The sequence below is a fragment of the Vigna angularis genome, chromosome 8 (assembly GCF_016808095.1).
Source record: "Vigna angularis cultivar LongXiaoDou No.4 chromosome 8, ASM1680809v1, whole genome shotgun sequence".
In the NCBI taxonomy this organism is placed as follows: domain Eukaryota; kingdom Viridiplantae; phylum Streptophyta; class Magnoliopsida; order Fabales; family Fabaceae; genus Vigna; species Vigna angularis.
Genome location: NC_068977.1, coordinates 17,455,605 through 17,469,205, shown reverse-complemented (window position 1 = coordinate 17,469,205; position 13,601 = coordinate 17,455,605). Strand labels below are relative to the sequence as shown.

At 30.8% G+C, this 13,601-nt stretch overlaps 1 non-coding gene across 1 annotated transcript; it reads right to left on the bottom strand.

Moving 5' to 3' along the window:
* Window positions 1-6,378: 6,378 nt before the first annotated feature.
* Window positions 6,379-6,485, bottom strand: LOC128193828 (small nucleolar RNA R71). The gene has a single exon (XR_008245137.1). It is a non-coding gene; the product is annotated as a small nucleolar RNA R71 (small nucleolar RNA).
* Window positions 6,486-13,601: the final 7,116 nt, after the last annotated feature.

Here is a 13,601-nt window from a genome sequence, read left to right as displayed (position 1 = left end):
CGAAAAAGTTGCATTAGAAATATATTAAATCTGAAATAATTTAGAAAAATAAACCTGTATTATAACATTTTTAGATATAGAGCTCTTGTACTTATAAATGAGTGAACAATATAAGATCTTACATCTTAATTTATATAACTACGAGTCCGAAAAATTAAAAGAAAAAATTTCGTGATTCAACTCCTCTGCTAATGAGATACTACTATATAATACAAAAATTTAGCCCATCCTACAATCCAGAGTGGAATAAAGGATTTTTTCCTTCTCGAAAGTATTAAGATAAATATTCTTTAAAAGATTGTATTCTTTTTTTCGTATCTTAGTGGTCACCAACGTTTTAGTTAAAACAAAATTCTCTTCCATAATTAAAAATATAAATTATACTAACCACTTTCAAGAATATTTCGTGGATTTATACATTTGATTTTTTTTTAAATATTTACATTAACTTGCCTTATAGAGTATACGCTCTCGTAGTTTTCAAACAATTAACGAAAGTAAGATAAAAAAAATACGAAATGTTCATTTAGTTTCATAAAATCTAAATGGTGATTAGAATATTTTATTTAAATTAAAATAAAAAATAAAATCAATCTTAGATAAGGGTACTATTACTATTATTATTATTATTATTATTATTTAAGAAGTGTGGACCTATTGTAGACAACAATGGTGGTTTTGTTGAGATGTGACAATGCATGGATGAAGACTTTTGGCAATGTGAAATGATAGTGGCCTATTGTAAGTCAGAAAATAAGAGAATACTTTATAGGTTCTCGTATATGGTATATATAATTGGCAATAATATCACAAGTTGGTAACATAATATTCTCACTTTGAATTATATGTGAAGAATATTATGGAAATAGGCACTTGGCATTTGTGGGGTAACTTGTTTTTACGTATAGGGATCCTATTACCACCAACCAAAATGTCACATACGAGAGAGACATCTACAACAACTATGCAAGGATACATACATCTCATTCCAACAATAATACTCTTCTACTACCATCATATTTCAAACACATTTTACTTTTCTATTTCTTAAATTCTACAAAATCAAATATAAATTAACAACAATGAACACTGTTTTTTGGTACAATAATGGAGACCTTTTCATAAAGAGTTAGGCAAACATAGCTTTATGAATCTCCTTTGGTTTTAACTTGAAAAAATTAAGTTTTTTTAAGAATATTTTTCTTCCATTCTACATGCAACTTGTATGTATATGTTGAAACAAGATATATAGTTCCCTAAAACATAAAGAATAAATTGGTAACAAAGTTTCATGTGTCACTTAATTTGATTTAATACCTGTTAATATAGAGAAATTGAACTTCAATTTTTCCAGCAAAGTTTAATGGTCAAGCTTTATAAATGGGTAAAATGAAATTTGAAGAGAAAGTAGTTAACATGTTTGTTTTTTTTTTTTGTAAAAAATTAGTTATGAACAAAAGTGATGATACTCCAAATTGATATCAAGATACAAAAAATTATATTATTAAGTTTTATAAAATATTGACTTTAAATAACACGGTTAATGCTATGCAGTGTTTGTTTAATAATTTAACTTTTTGTAAATCTTTCGTATAGGTACAACGGTATTATGATTCTCTAACTTCGATTAAGTTTGAAGTCGGTCTTCTAACTTTTGTTTTGTCCTACTTTTTTTTTTATTAGTTTGTGTCTTTTTGTCAATCATTTTGTTTAATGTCCTTTTTTAGACTATATTTTGACCAAAACCCGTGAATCTTCACATGATTGGAACCATAAATACACTTTAAAAAAAAAACCCTCATTCACTATATTTTATATATTTTGGGATATCTTATCAAAATGTAAAAACCACATAAAAAATGTGGAATGATTTTTTGAAGTATAAAACAATTCATTAAAAAGAAGCAGACAAATGTAATTAGTGGTTCAATGGTACATAATATGTTTCTGCATGGATCTCACAAAATGCTTATACACATCTCATTCATTATTACAAAATAGATTTTCGCAATATATTTTCTAATTCTACAAACTCTATTTCCAAAAAAATGGGGTGTTATACTTTTAGATGGGTGTAGAAAGAAGAAAAGCCTAATTTCCTGTATCCTCAAAGATTCATAAGCCCACTTGTTTAAAAGACAGTCTGAAATGTGTCTGCTTAAATACCACTTTTATTTATCTTTTATTTCAAACAGCTTCCTGGGCCTTTTACTGGATATATGTAACAGGAGAGTTGCTACCTCTACCACCACCAACAGCTCCCTGCACCACTCCATACCTAATTTATCCTTCTATAAAACGGATGTCAACATCCGTTTCACCTTTAACGGATGTTGACATCCGTTTACTTAAAAGAAAAATAAATTCAACTAACGGAATGTGACACATTCGTTATATATATGTGTATAAAAAAAAATTCAACGGATGTCGCCACATTCGTGTGGCACATCCGTTTTAATATATATATGTATAAAAAATATTTTAATTATTATTTAAATAACAATAAATAAATTAAAATTAATAATAATTATTTTATTAAATAAAATAAAATTAATTTATAAATAATTAAGTAATAATTTTAAAATAATTAAATAATATTTATATATTAATTTAGAATAAAAAATAAAAAAACTAAAAATTTAAAAAAAAAATTCAACGGATGTGTGACATCCGTTTTAATATATATGTATAAAAAATATTTTAATTATTATTTAAATAACAATAATTAAATTAAAATTAATAATAATTATTTTATTAAATAAAATAAAATTAATTTATAAATAATTAAATAATAATTTTAAAATAATTAAATAATATTTATATATTAATTTAAAATAAAAAAAATAAAAGAAATAAAAAATTAAAAATTTAAAAAAAAAAAAACTCAACGGATGTCACCATATCCGTTAATGGATATAACACATCCGTTTTAATATATATGTATAAAAAGTATTTGAATTATTATTTAAATTATAATAAATAAATTAAAATCAATAATAATTATTTTATTAAATAAAATAAAATTAATTTATAAATAATTAAATAATAATTTTAAAATAATTAAATAATATTTATATATTAATTTAAAATAAAAAAATAAGAAAATTAAAAACTTAAGAAAAAAAAATTCAACGGAGGGCACATCCGTTTTAATATATATGTATAAAAAATATTTTAATTATTATTTAAATAATAATACATAAATTAATAATAATTATTTTATTAAATAAAATAAAATTAATTTATAAATAATTAAGTAAAAATTTTAAAAAAATTAAATAATATTTATATATTAATTTAAAATACAATAAATTAAAAAACTAAAAATTAAAAAAAGAAAAGAAACTCAACGGATGTCGCCACATCCGTTGAATAATTTTTTCTTCAACGAATGTTGACATCCGTTGAAGAAAAGAGGTGGGGGTGTAGGATATTTTAAAATATAAAAAATAGTTTTGGAATTTATAAAAAATGTGGTGGTAGAGAGAGCAAAGTGGGGTGGTGTAGAGAGTAACCCTGATGATACATACCTTTCAAAATATAAAAAAAAATTTGAAGCAAATTTTAGAAGGTATTTTCCAATTGGAAAGTATTTTTAGATTCAGAAATATTTTTTAAAATGTTTTGAAAATTATTTTATATTTCAGAACACTTTGTTCGGAATAAAAATTTCAAATTGAGGGTTTTGAAAAATATTTATGGATCTGAAAATATTTTTTGAAATACTCTGTTATGAAATTATTTTATATTTTAATCAAATGTTTTGAAATATAAAAAAATTTCTGAAATGAATGTTTTCAGAAACATTTTTAGATTGGAAATATCTTCTAAAAATACGTTGTTTTGAAAAAAATTATTCTATTAAATATTTGGAAAAGTATTTTTGAATTCAAAAATATCTTTCAAAACATTCAATTAGAAAAATAATAAAAATAAAAAAGTATAAAAAAAATTAATTATATTTTTAATGAAAGGTATTTTGAAAAATACAACTTTTATGAAAAACAAGGAGGCGCAGGAAGTAGTTATCTTTCTAAATTCTATTTTTCTTGCACTCAAATTTGGTGTATATTTCTTTTAAATCATTAAAATCTTGGCCGAACTGCATTTTAATCCTAAAAAACTGATCTATCAAAATTTGATGTCTGATAGAAAGTTATATGTGTCCTAACATCTCTTTCTCAACCCTACTTGTCTTCCCATTAATGGTTCTGTTCATCTGCTTTCAACATGTGTACAAGATTCACTTCAATTTTCCTTCTTCAACTCTCATAGTCCCTACTGCATTCAGTGAATCCTCTTGAATTTTCTTTGCCACTGAATGCAAAAGTAGTTGGTGCCCAAATATTACTAAGTTTTCATGTAGGCCATTTGTTGGTTGATCCCGAATCTGTTCAACACAAATCCTGCAAATGACATATTTCCACGGATGAAAACAGCATGCATAGTTATCACTTTTGGTTTCATCGTTTGGCTATTGATTTAAGATAGCTATTAATGAAAAAGGAAACAACATCTTGAACATGCAGACTACCTTACGTGATGAACTTCTCTTTTGTTATCTGTTAAAATAATTAAAAATAAATTCAAATTTGTTTGAATAAAGTAATTAAAAATAAATTCAAATTTAAGGAATTTTATAAGGTATTTCAAATAAATAAAATAGATTAATTTTAAATACTTTCAAAAGTATAAGGAACTTGAAATTTCACTCATTTTCACCTCATTCTCTCAAAGGTCAAGTCGAATCGACTCAAGCTGAAAGCTCAATCAAGTCAATGATAAATAATGGTTTAGAAGACAGAAAGCAAACTTAATAATGAGATTTATTTAAAATTTATTTTTTGAGCTTTTTTAATCCAAAATTATCTATTAAAATGTCGTAATTAATTTCATTTAACTTTCACATTATTCTTCCATTCTTCGCTTATGTTATTAGAAATTTCATCTCCATTATTCACTAAAAGGCTAAATTTTAACCTAGTTAATAGTTCTACAATTCAATCCAAACAGAAACTTCAGTTCTTATCAAAATTCATGTACAAAAACTCTAGAAATCCATAAATCGAAAAGTATCATCAAACTAAGCCCGGTAAATGAAACACATTTTTAATCCTAATACTAATTCAAAATATAGAAGAAAAACAATAGCAACATAAAAAAAACATATTAACAAAAAATGAGGATAAAAAAAATTGGTACACACAAGCATCATTAGATTCAAGAGAATCTACCAAAATCCTAAGAAAAAATGCTTTAGAATAGAAGAAAGCACTTTAGAATAGAAGAAAGCAAGGAGTGGAGTCACTAAATGAAAAGTCACATAGAAATAAAAGAAGAAAATAGAAATGAAAATTGATTATAAGATCATAAAGATAACTACATATCACTTTTAATTAAATTTTATTCTTAAACATAAAGCTTTAATAGAGGTTTATTAGTACTAAAGTAATATCTTGAGACTATTTTTTTTAACATAATTTTATAATTAATTTAATAGAGGAATATTAATACTAAAAAAAATTGTAGGCCTATTTGTTTGAGGCCTAAAGTAATGTTTTACCTACTTCACCATTTAGTTAGTCTTGAGTCAGGTTACAAACCTATCACGAACAAGTTTTTGGTGACGTTGTTAGGGATTTATGTCAAGAAAATCTTTATTTAAACCATATTGATCATTGCACAAATCTGTATTTAAGTGTAGATAAACTGACTCATTTAATTTTCAGTTTTTTTACTGTTTTTAAGATTGTTGTTTCATTGATTTTTACACTCATTTCTGTATAAATCTTTGTGCTTTAATGTCACTCACCATTGTTTAAGTTGTTGTGTATGCAAAGGAGAAGAGAAAAACAAGTTTATTGTTTGATCTAGAGGTAGAATGCACACTTAGAAAGAATAACAAAAAGAATAGAAAATAGAGGAAAACACTAACACTGAAGCTGTGAGTACAAATCTTGAAGTGGAAGCAAATCTTGATCTAAAAGTAAACTGTGTGAATCAAATGGTTGCAGGTAACAATCAGAGAAGATTACTTCGAGGTTACACTTATCAACAAAGGTCATGCCATTTCTCAAGCATAATTATACCTACAAAAGGAGTGTAAGTGAAACATGCCTTATTTTCTCTAATCACAACAAATCTACTGGACTAGACCAAGAAGATCTTTTCAATCACTTGGCCACATTCTATGAACTTTGTGAAACACTTGGGATTGATTATAAAGATGAAAAAGTTGTATTACTAATGTTGTTTCCATTTTCCCTTACAAGGAGGGCTAGTATTTGGTTACAATCTCACCCAAATCAGAGTTTAATGAGTTGGAAAGATGTGGAAAGAAACTTTTTGGCTAGATTCTTCCCACCATTGAAATATATCAGTGTTAAGGTTGTTATTGCAACCTTTTCCCAAGGATTGGGTGAATACTTCTGTGAAGCATTTGAAAGATACAAAGCCTCACTTAAAAAGTGCCCAAATCATAGATTTGATAAAGTAGCTCAACTCAACATGTTCTATAGTGGATTGAGACTACAAACCATAATGTTGTTGGACACATCAGTAAGAAGAGCCATGATGATGAAAAGTGTTAGGAGGCTGCCACAAGTATTGAATCACTACCAACTAATGATCATCAAGCACAATATGATAGAAATTAACCTTCCAAAAGAGTAATACTGAAGCTAGGAACGTAGGATGCTATATTGGCACAGAAAAAAATCATTTCTCAACAAATGGAAGAGTTAGAACAGTATATGGCAAAGCTACAACTTGAGTCGAGACCTCGCGGCTTAGTGCAATAGATTTTAAAATGTGATTTATGTGTAGGTGAACACCAAAATGATCAGTGCTCTACTACTGAAACTGCTCGAGAATAGGAGTTATACTTCATGATTGATAGTCGAAGTTCAAATAACTACTTCACCAACTGGAGAACAAATCAACAACAAGATAAAGTATAAACAATTGAGGATTCATTGCCATAATTCATCCAGGTATCTACTTCAAATTAGAAGAACACAAAAGCTTCACTTAGGAACCTGGAAATGTAGATTGAACAACTAGCATAATAGTTGGCAAAATAGCAAGAAGTAAAGCTCATGACCAACACCAAGATCAATCCAAAGGAACAATACAAAGCCATTACCACGAGGCAAAGAACTATCATAGGTAAAGGATTTGGTGATGATTTGAGAATTGAAGAAATTTAAAGAGAAAAATATAGAGAAAAAAGAAAAAGAGTGTGAGATTGAGTGTGAAAAATTAAGAGAAGAAGAAGAGAAAAAGTGTGAGCAAGATTCTGAAGAATTGAGAGAAAAACAAAAATGTAGAAAAGGAAGAAGAGAGCGTACCTAGTCGAAAAGAAGTAGAGAGTGAAAAAGAAAAGGAGAAAAAGAAAGAACATGAAAGAAAAAACAAAGAGGGAAATAAGAACAAGAAAATTTTGTTTGAAGATGATAGCCCCTATGTCACTCACCTATCATATCCTTATATACCAACAAAGAAAGACAAGGAAAGAAAATTCAAAAAGGTTCTTGGATATGATTAAGAAGTTGCAGATCAATATACCATTCATTAAATTTATGAAACAAATGGCTACCTATGCAAAGTTCATGAAAGACTTGCTGACCCAAAAAAGACGAACCTTACAAGATGAAAATGTTCAACTAGAGGTTGGATGTAGTGCAATTATTCAGAAGTCTCTGCCATAGAAGATTGTTAATATAGGTAGCTTTGCAGTACTTGTGACTATTGGACAATTGATAGTTGGAAAAGCCTTGCTAGACCTTGGAAGCATCAATCTTATGCCTTTGTCAATGATTAAAAAGATTGGTGATGTGGACTGTTGCGAAAAAATCAGATTGTCTAGCAACCCAAGTTTTGAAGCTTATCAAATAACACTCAACGAAATATTACTTATAGAGAAAAGTTTCTGAAGAAAGAAAATGTTTTTCAAATAAATCATCTAATAGACGATACAAACAGTGTCTCAACGTCTAAAAGGTCAACTACTCAAAAAAAGCGTCCTACTAAGAAAAACGTCTTTGTGAGACTCAAATAATGTTTTAGATATATTATTTTTATCATAACTTTATCTTTTATACTTAGTTAGTTTGTTATTATTTCTTATTTGTATTTTGGACTTAGCCCATATTTCTTCTATTATAAATACAACACCTATGTGTATATTCAACACAAGAAAGATTAATCACATAGATGGTTTTTCATTATATTCAACATGGTATCTAGAGCCTGAGGTTCTTTTGAGGAAAAAAATTTTGTTGCCTCTACCACTACACTCGTTGTTGCCGGCAGCGGCGCCATCGTCTACCGTTGTCAACGGCGCCATCGTTTACCATCACACGATTTTGATCATCTCGGTCAGGTGATCACCGTGTCGTCAACGATGCCTTCATAAGAGTTGATACACACTTTCAACGCCTTTTGAAGTTGTGGATCTGCTCCCCTTTTCATTGTATGTGTGGAACGTCTCGTCTCCTCTTAGGCAGCAATTTAGAGCGTCGAGGTCGCTCTCTTTCCTTTTTCAAGTGCCTTTATTGGAGAATCTTAGATTTTTAAGGTTTCTCTCTCCTATTTATCCATGACTTCTTCCCTTGATTTTGTAGGCTATTGAAATGATTTGAAAGAAGAGTTAAAGTACCAAATAGTTGGAATGCAGAAAAGTCAACCAGAATGTAGAAAAATCAACCAGAGTGCAGAAAAGTCAATCAGAGTGCAGAAAAGTCAACCAGAGTGCAGAATTTTCGTCCCGCACTGCGCCCGGGTGCCCCTCGGGGGCGCTTGAGCCCGAGAAATGTGCTACACACCGCCCGGGCGCCCCATTTAGGGCGCTTGAGCGCCAGTTTCGTGGGCTTGGACCTTTTTCTGTTATTTTTATGTTCTATTTAAGCACTTGCACGTCCTAGGGATTGTATCTTTTGATGGCTTGAGCATAGAAACACACTTTTCACCCCTTAGGGGTAGATTTTGGGGATGTGGCAGCTCTCATTTTCCTTGAGGGTAGATTTGGGGATGTGACAGCTCTCCTCTTCTCTTTCTAGGGTTTTTCTATCTCTTTCATTCCATTGTAAACTCTATTTGTTGTTGGGGGATGATGTAACCTTGTGAACTCTCATGTATTTGAATTTATTCTCAATAACATATGATTTTTCATTAATTGTTAGAGTAATTCATCTGTGCTTTCCACCTATTCATCAAACTGCACAGCTCACTCAGGTTTGGCCACTGTAGCATTTTCAGCGTTCTGTTTTTAACGGTGTGAACGAAAAGGACTGAATTGAACATTTTTTAACGAAATATGAGGCCTTACTGAACTTTTTTAAAAGGTAGGATCACTTTGAAAACCCCTAAAAGTTGGGACCAAATGATGTATTAAACCTTTATATTACTTATGCGATTCGGCACACTTGCCGATCCATCAACAAGTTTTTGGCATCGTTGTCGAGGACTCGTGGTATAACTTTTCTATTTGTGTGATTCTTAACCGATTAGACTTTTTTATTTTTTATTTTTTTTATCTTTCTATCTTTTTATCTTTTTATCTTTTTATCTTTTTATCTTTTTATCTTTTTATCTTTTTATCTTTTTATCTTTTTATCTTTTCATCTTTTCATCTTTTTATCGTTTTATCTTTTTATCTTTTTATCTTTTATTTATTTTATTTATTTTTATTTATCTTTTTATTTTTTTATCTTTTCATCTTTTTATCTTTTTATTGTTTTATATTTTTATCTCTTTATCTTTTTATCGTTTTATCTTTTTATCTTTTTATTTTTTTTATTTATTTTTTCATCTTTTTATCTTTCTATCTCTTTATCTTTTTATATTTTGGCTTAAATGCTTACTTCGTCCTCAGGTTAAGAGGTGAATTTCTATTTAGTACCCGGTTTTGAAAATGAAGAGATTGGGTCCCTATGTTATGAAAAGTATATGAATAAGGGCCACAAAAAAAGAACAAGTTCAACAAATCATCAAAGAAAAAGCTGAAGCAGCGAGAGAAAAAGCTGGACAGCAAAAGATAGAAGAGAAAAAATACAGTCACATCAGAATGGACTTAACGCCGTTGCTATCAACTTAATGGCGAGCGGTGCTATCAAGCGTGGCTTTGCCACATTCTTCACTTTCCAATTCAATTTCTATTCAGTCCCAACCACAATTAGCACAATTTAATTGGTCCAAACAATGGCAAATCATGCATAGACAGTACCAATCATAAAAAATCAAGCTTTTTCATCAACATTCATCAAGAATCAAACTTTTGAGAGATTAAAACACTAGATGGCATGACTTACTTTGTTGGAGACAAAGGATTAGTAGATAATGCTCAAACAAATGGAAGAAATTTGAACTTCTAGCAGCCACACACTCCAAAACCCCAAACTTGAATGGTTGAATGATGCAAAATGGGTGAGAACTAGGATTCTTGGTGGAAGAATGAGGGGAAAAGTGAGAAGAGAACTTAGAAGGAGTGTTTAGGGAGGCTAGAGTGGAAAAATTCTGAGCAGGGGGGCTTGGGCGAAACCCTAAGGTATAAAAAAAAGTGAAGTGGGCCAAAATCCCACTTGAGCCCTCTTAAAAGACCCAAGTCTGTAGATCGCGCCGCCCAGGTGCCCCTTAGGGGGTGCTTGAGTGGCATGCGACACTTTTCTCTCTCTGCTTTTTGGCTTGTTTTGGGTATTTCTGGCCATGGGTTCTCAGCTTCAACTTAGAATTTTCAAGTTTCTTTTCCCTACTCTCACAACAACACTCAAATCACATAATTAACCTCTCTCCACCCCTCAAATATTCAATTATTACAAACTATGCACACTAGAATCAAGCAAACACAAAATAAACAGAAACATAAATCAAATGACAAAAATCAAACTAAAGAAACAATACACAAAATAAAAGTTTTTAAAACACTGGGTTGTCTCACAGTAAGCGCTTCTTTAACGTCACTAGCTTGACCCAATAAGCTCATGTCACATCTTTGATCTTGGTGTCATCTTTTCCTTCTCCACAGCAACTGATCGAGTAGCTTCCTGTTCACCTTTTTGATTCTCCTAGAAATTGGAGATTCAATCTCTACCAGTCCATCAGTTCTGAGTTCTTTCACAACCCACAACTTTTTGTTGAATCTCATTGGGATTCCTGGTCTAAGTTCTTCATGTTTCTCTAGGGAGTCTTGATGAACACTTTTTCCTTTGCTGTCTTTTTCTTCTTCATTTACCTGTGATAGAAAACACTTTTTACCTTTCTTGCCTAGCTTGGCAACTTTAGTACTAATCTCTGGTGCATCTCCACATGCAGCTTTGAGACTAGTCTTCTTCACCTAGATTTGCTGCTCAGCATTGAAGACATTGAAAATCACTTCCTCTTCTTGGTCTTTAAGTTCTATAGTTCCATCATCAACATTGATGATCACCTTGGCCGTTTTCATGAATGGCCTTCCAAGAATAATAGGGATCTCCGAATCTTCCTCCAGCTCCATTACTACAAAGTCTACCAGGAATCTGTGATTTTCAGTTTGTACCATCACATCTTCCACCACACCACAGGGCTTTTTGGTGGATTCATCTGCCATAAACAGAATATCCTTACAGGCTTTACTTCAAGACCACCAATTTTTTTTAAGAACAGATTAGGGCCTCAAATTGATACTGGACCCTAAATCAATTAGGGCTTTCCCTATTTTATGGTTCCTGATAGTGCAAGGAATGGTGAAACTTCCTGGATCTTTAACCTTAAGAGGAAGTGCCTTTTGTAAGATCACACTACACTCTTCCTGTACCTCAATTGTTTCCTCTGTTACCAATGAGGAGCATTGGTAAATTTGAAGATAAATGATTTTGATGATGCTGAAAGACGATAGATTGTTATAATTTTTTTAAAAGCACTTTGTAGATTATAAATGTATTAGGAAAAGCCTTAAACATGTAATACTTAGAAAAATTCGTATTTCTAGAACTGTTACGCATTTAATCGATTATTAGAAGCTATAATCAATTATCCTGAGCCCTTCTGAAAAACCTCGTTGCTCTGGAATAATCGATTATTACTCCAAATAATCGATTATCACTAGTTTTGATGAGAACTGCCAAAGTCTCTAGAATAATCGATTATTCCTCAAGATAATCGATTATCACTTTTGAAAAACCCTATAACGGACTCAAATAATCGATTATCACTAACAATAATCGATTATCTGTGACAGTTATAATTCATCTCTGCGAACTTAGACCAGTTGGCTATATAAATTAGTTCCAAAACTCTTAGAAGATAACTCTGAGCTTTTGAGAATACAGTGTGATCTAAGGAAGTTCCATAAGCTAGTTCATTGCATTGCCTAGTCTCGTGAAAAGGAGAAGCTCGCGCTTTGTGGGTCAAAGGTAGGAGCGATTCTCTTCGAGTTGGCAACGCTACTGTTCTTCCAGTTTTTTGGTCGAAGGAAGAACTATTCTGCACTGTTCCGGTTCGTCAGTCGAAGGAAAGTGTAGATTGCTTGCTTCCAGTTCGTTGGTCGAAGGAAGGTTTTATCTCTTTGTTTTTATTCATTCTTATTGTAATTTGTTGAAACTGATTTTAGTGAAAATCGTTAATCACTTTTTATAGTGATTAACAACTAGATGTAGATTCTTTTGAATCGAACCAGGATAAAAATCCAGTGTGTCAATTTTTCTATTCCTTACACTCTTTACTGTTTTATGCACATCAACTATTTGATAAATTTTCTCTAAGAAAATTTATTTTCTAAAACGGACCATCAAAACTTGATTTGTGACCGTAACACGCTTTCCGAATATTTTATTCCGCTGCGCGACTCTATAACGGTACCGATTATTCCGACAATTGGTATCAGAGCTTGCTTTGATATTTTTTCAAACTTTTGCGAAAATGGCCGGTCATCAAAATCAAGTATATGCTGAGGGTGCAATGCTTCAGTCACAGGAATTCTAATCCCCAATTTTTTGAAGATTTCTTCAAAGCACCCTAATTGCATCTCTTTTTCTTTTTTGGTACACTCCTCAAGGTGATGAAGATTTTTCTCAATTTTTTCTTTTTTTCTCTCAACCTCTTCTTTTTCTTTTCTCTCTTCTTTCACAATCTTTTCTTTTTCTTTTCTCTCAACTTCAATTTTTCTCTCTTCTTTTTCTTCTCTATCTTTTAAATCAACTTTTTCTTTTCTCTATACTTCTTTCTCTTTCTCACTCTCATCTTTCACGCTCACAATAACCTTGCATTCTTCATTGGGGTTAACTTCAGTATTAGCCCCGAAACTTTTGATAGGTATCTCTTCCAACTTCTTGGCTATTTGACCAATCTGCATCTCCAGGTTCCTTATAGCAACTTCAGTGCTTTTCTGATTGGAGACAGTTACCTACATGAACTGTTGGAGAGTCTCCTCAAGCTTTGTAGTTTTGTCAGTTAGAGAGGGTTGTTGTTGCCACTGTTCTTGTTGCTGTTGTGGTGGTCTATTGAATTTCCACCAGCTTGCCCAAATTGACCTTGTTCCATGCTTGGATGAGATTTCCACCCTTGATTGTAGTTGTTGGGACGAAACTGGTTGCCCATGTAGTTAACTTCTTCATTGAGATTTTCGG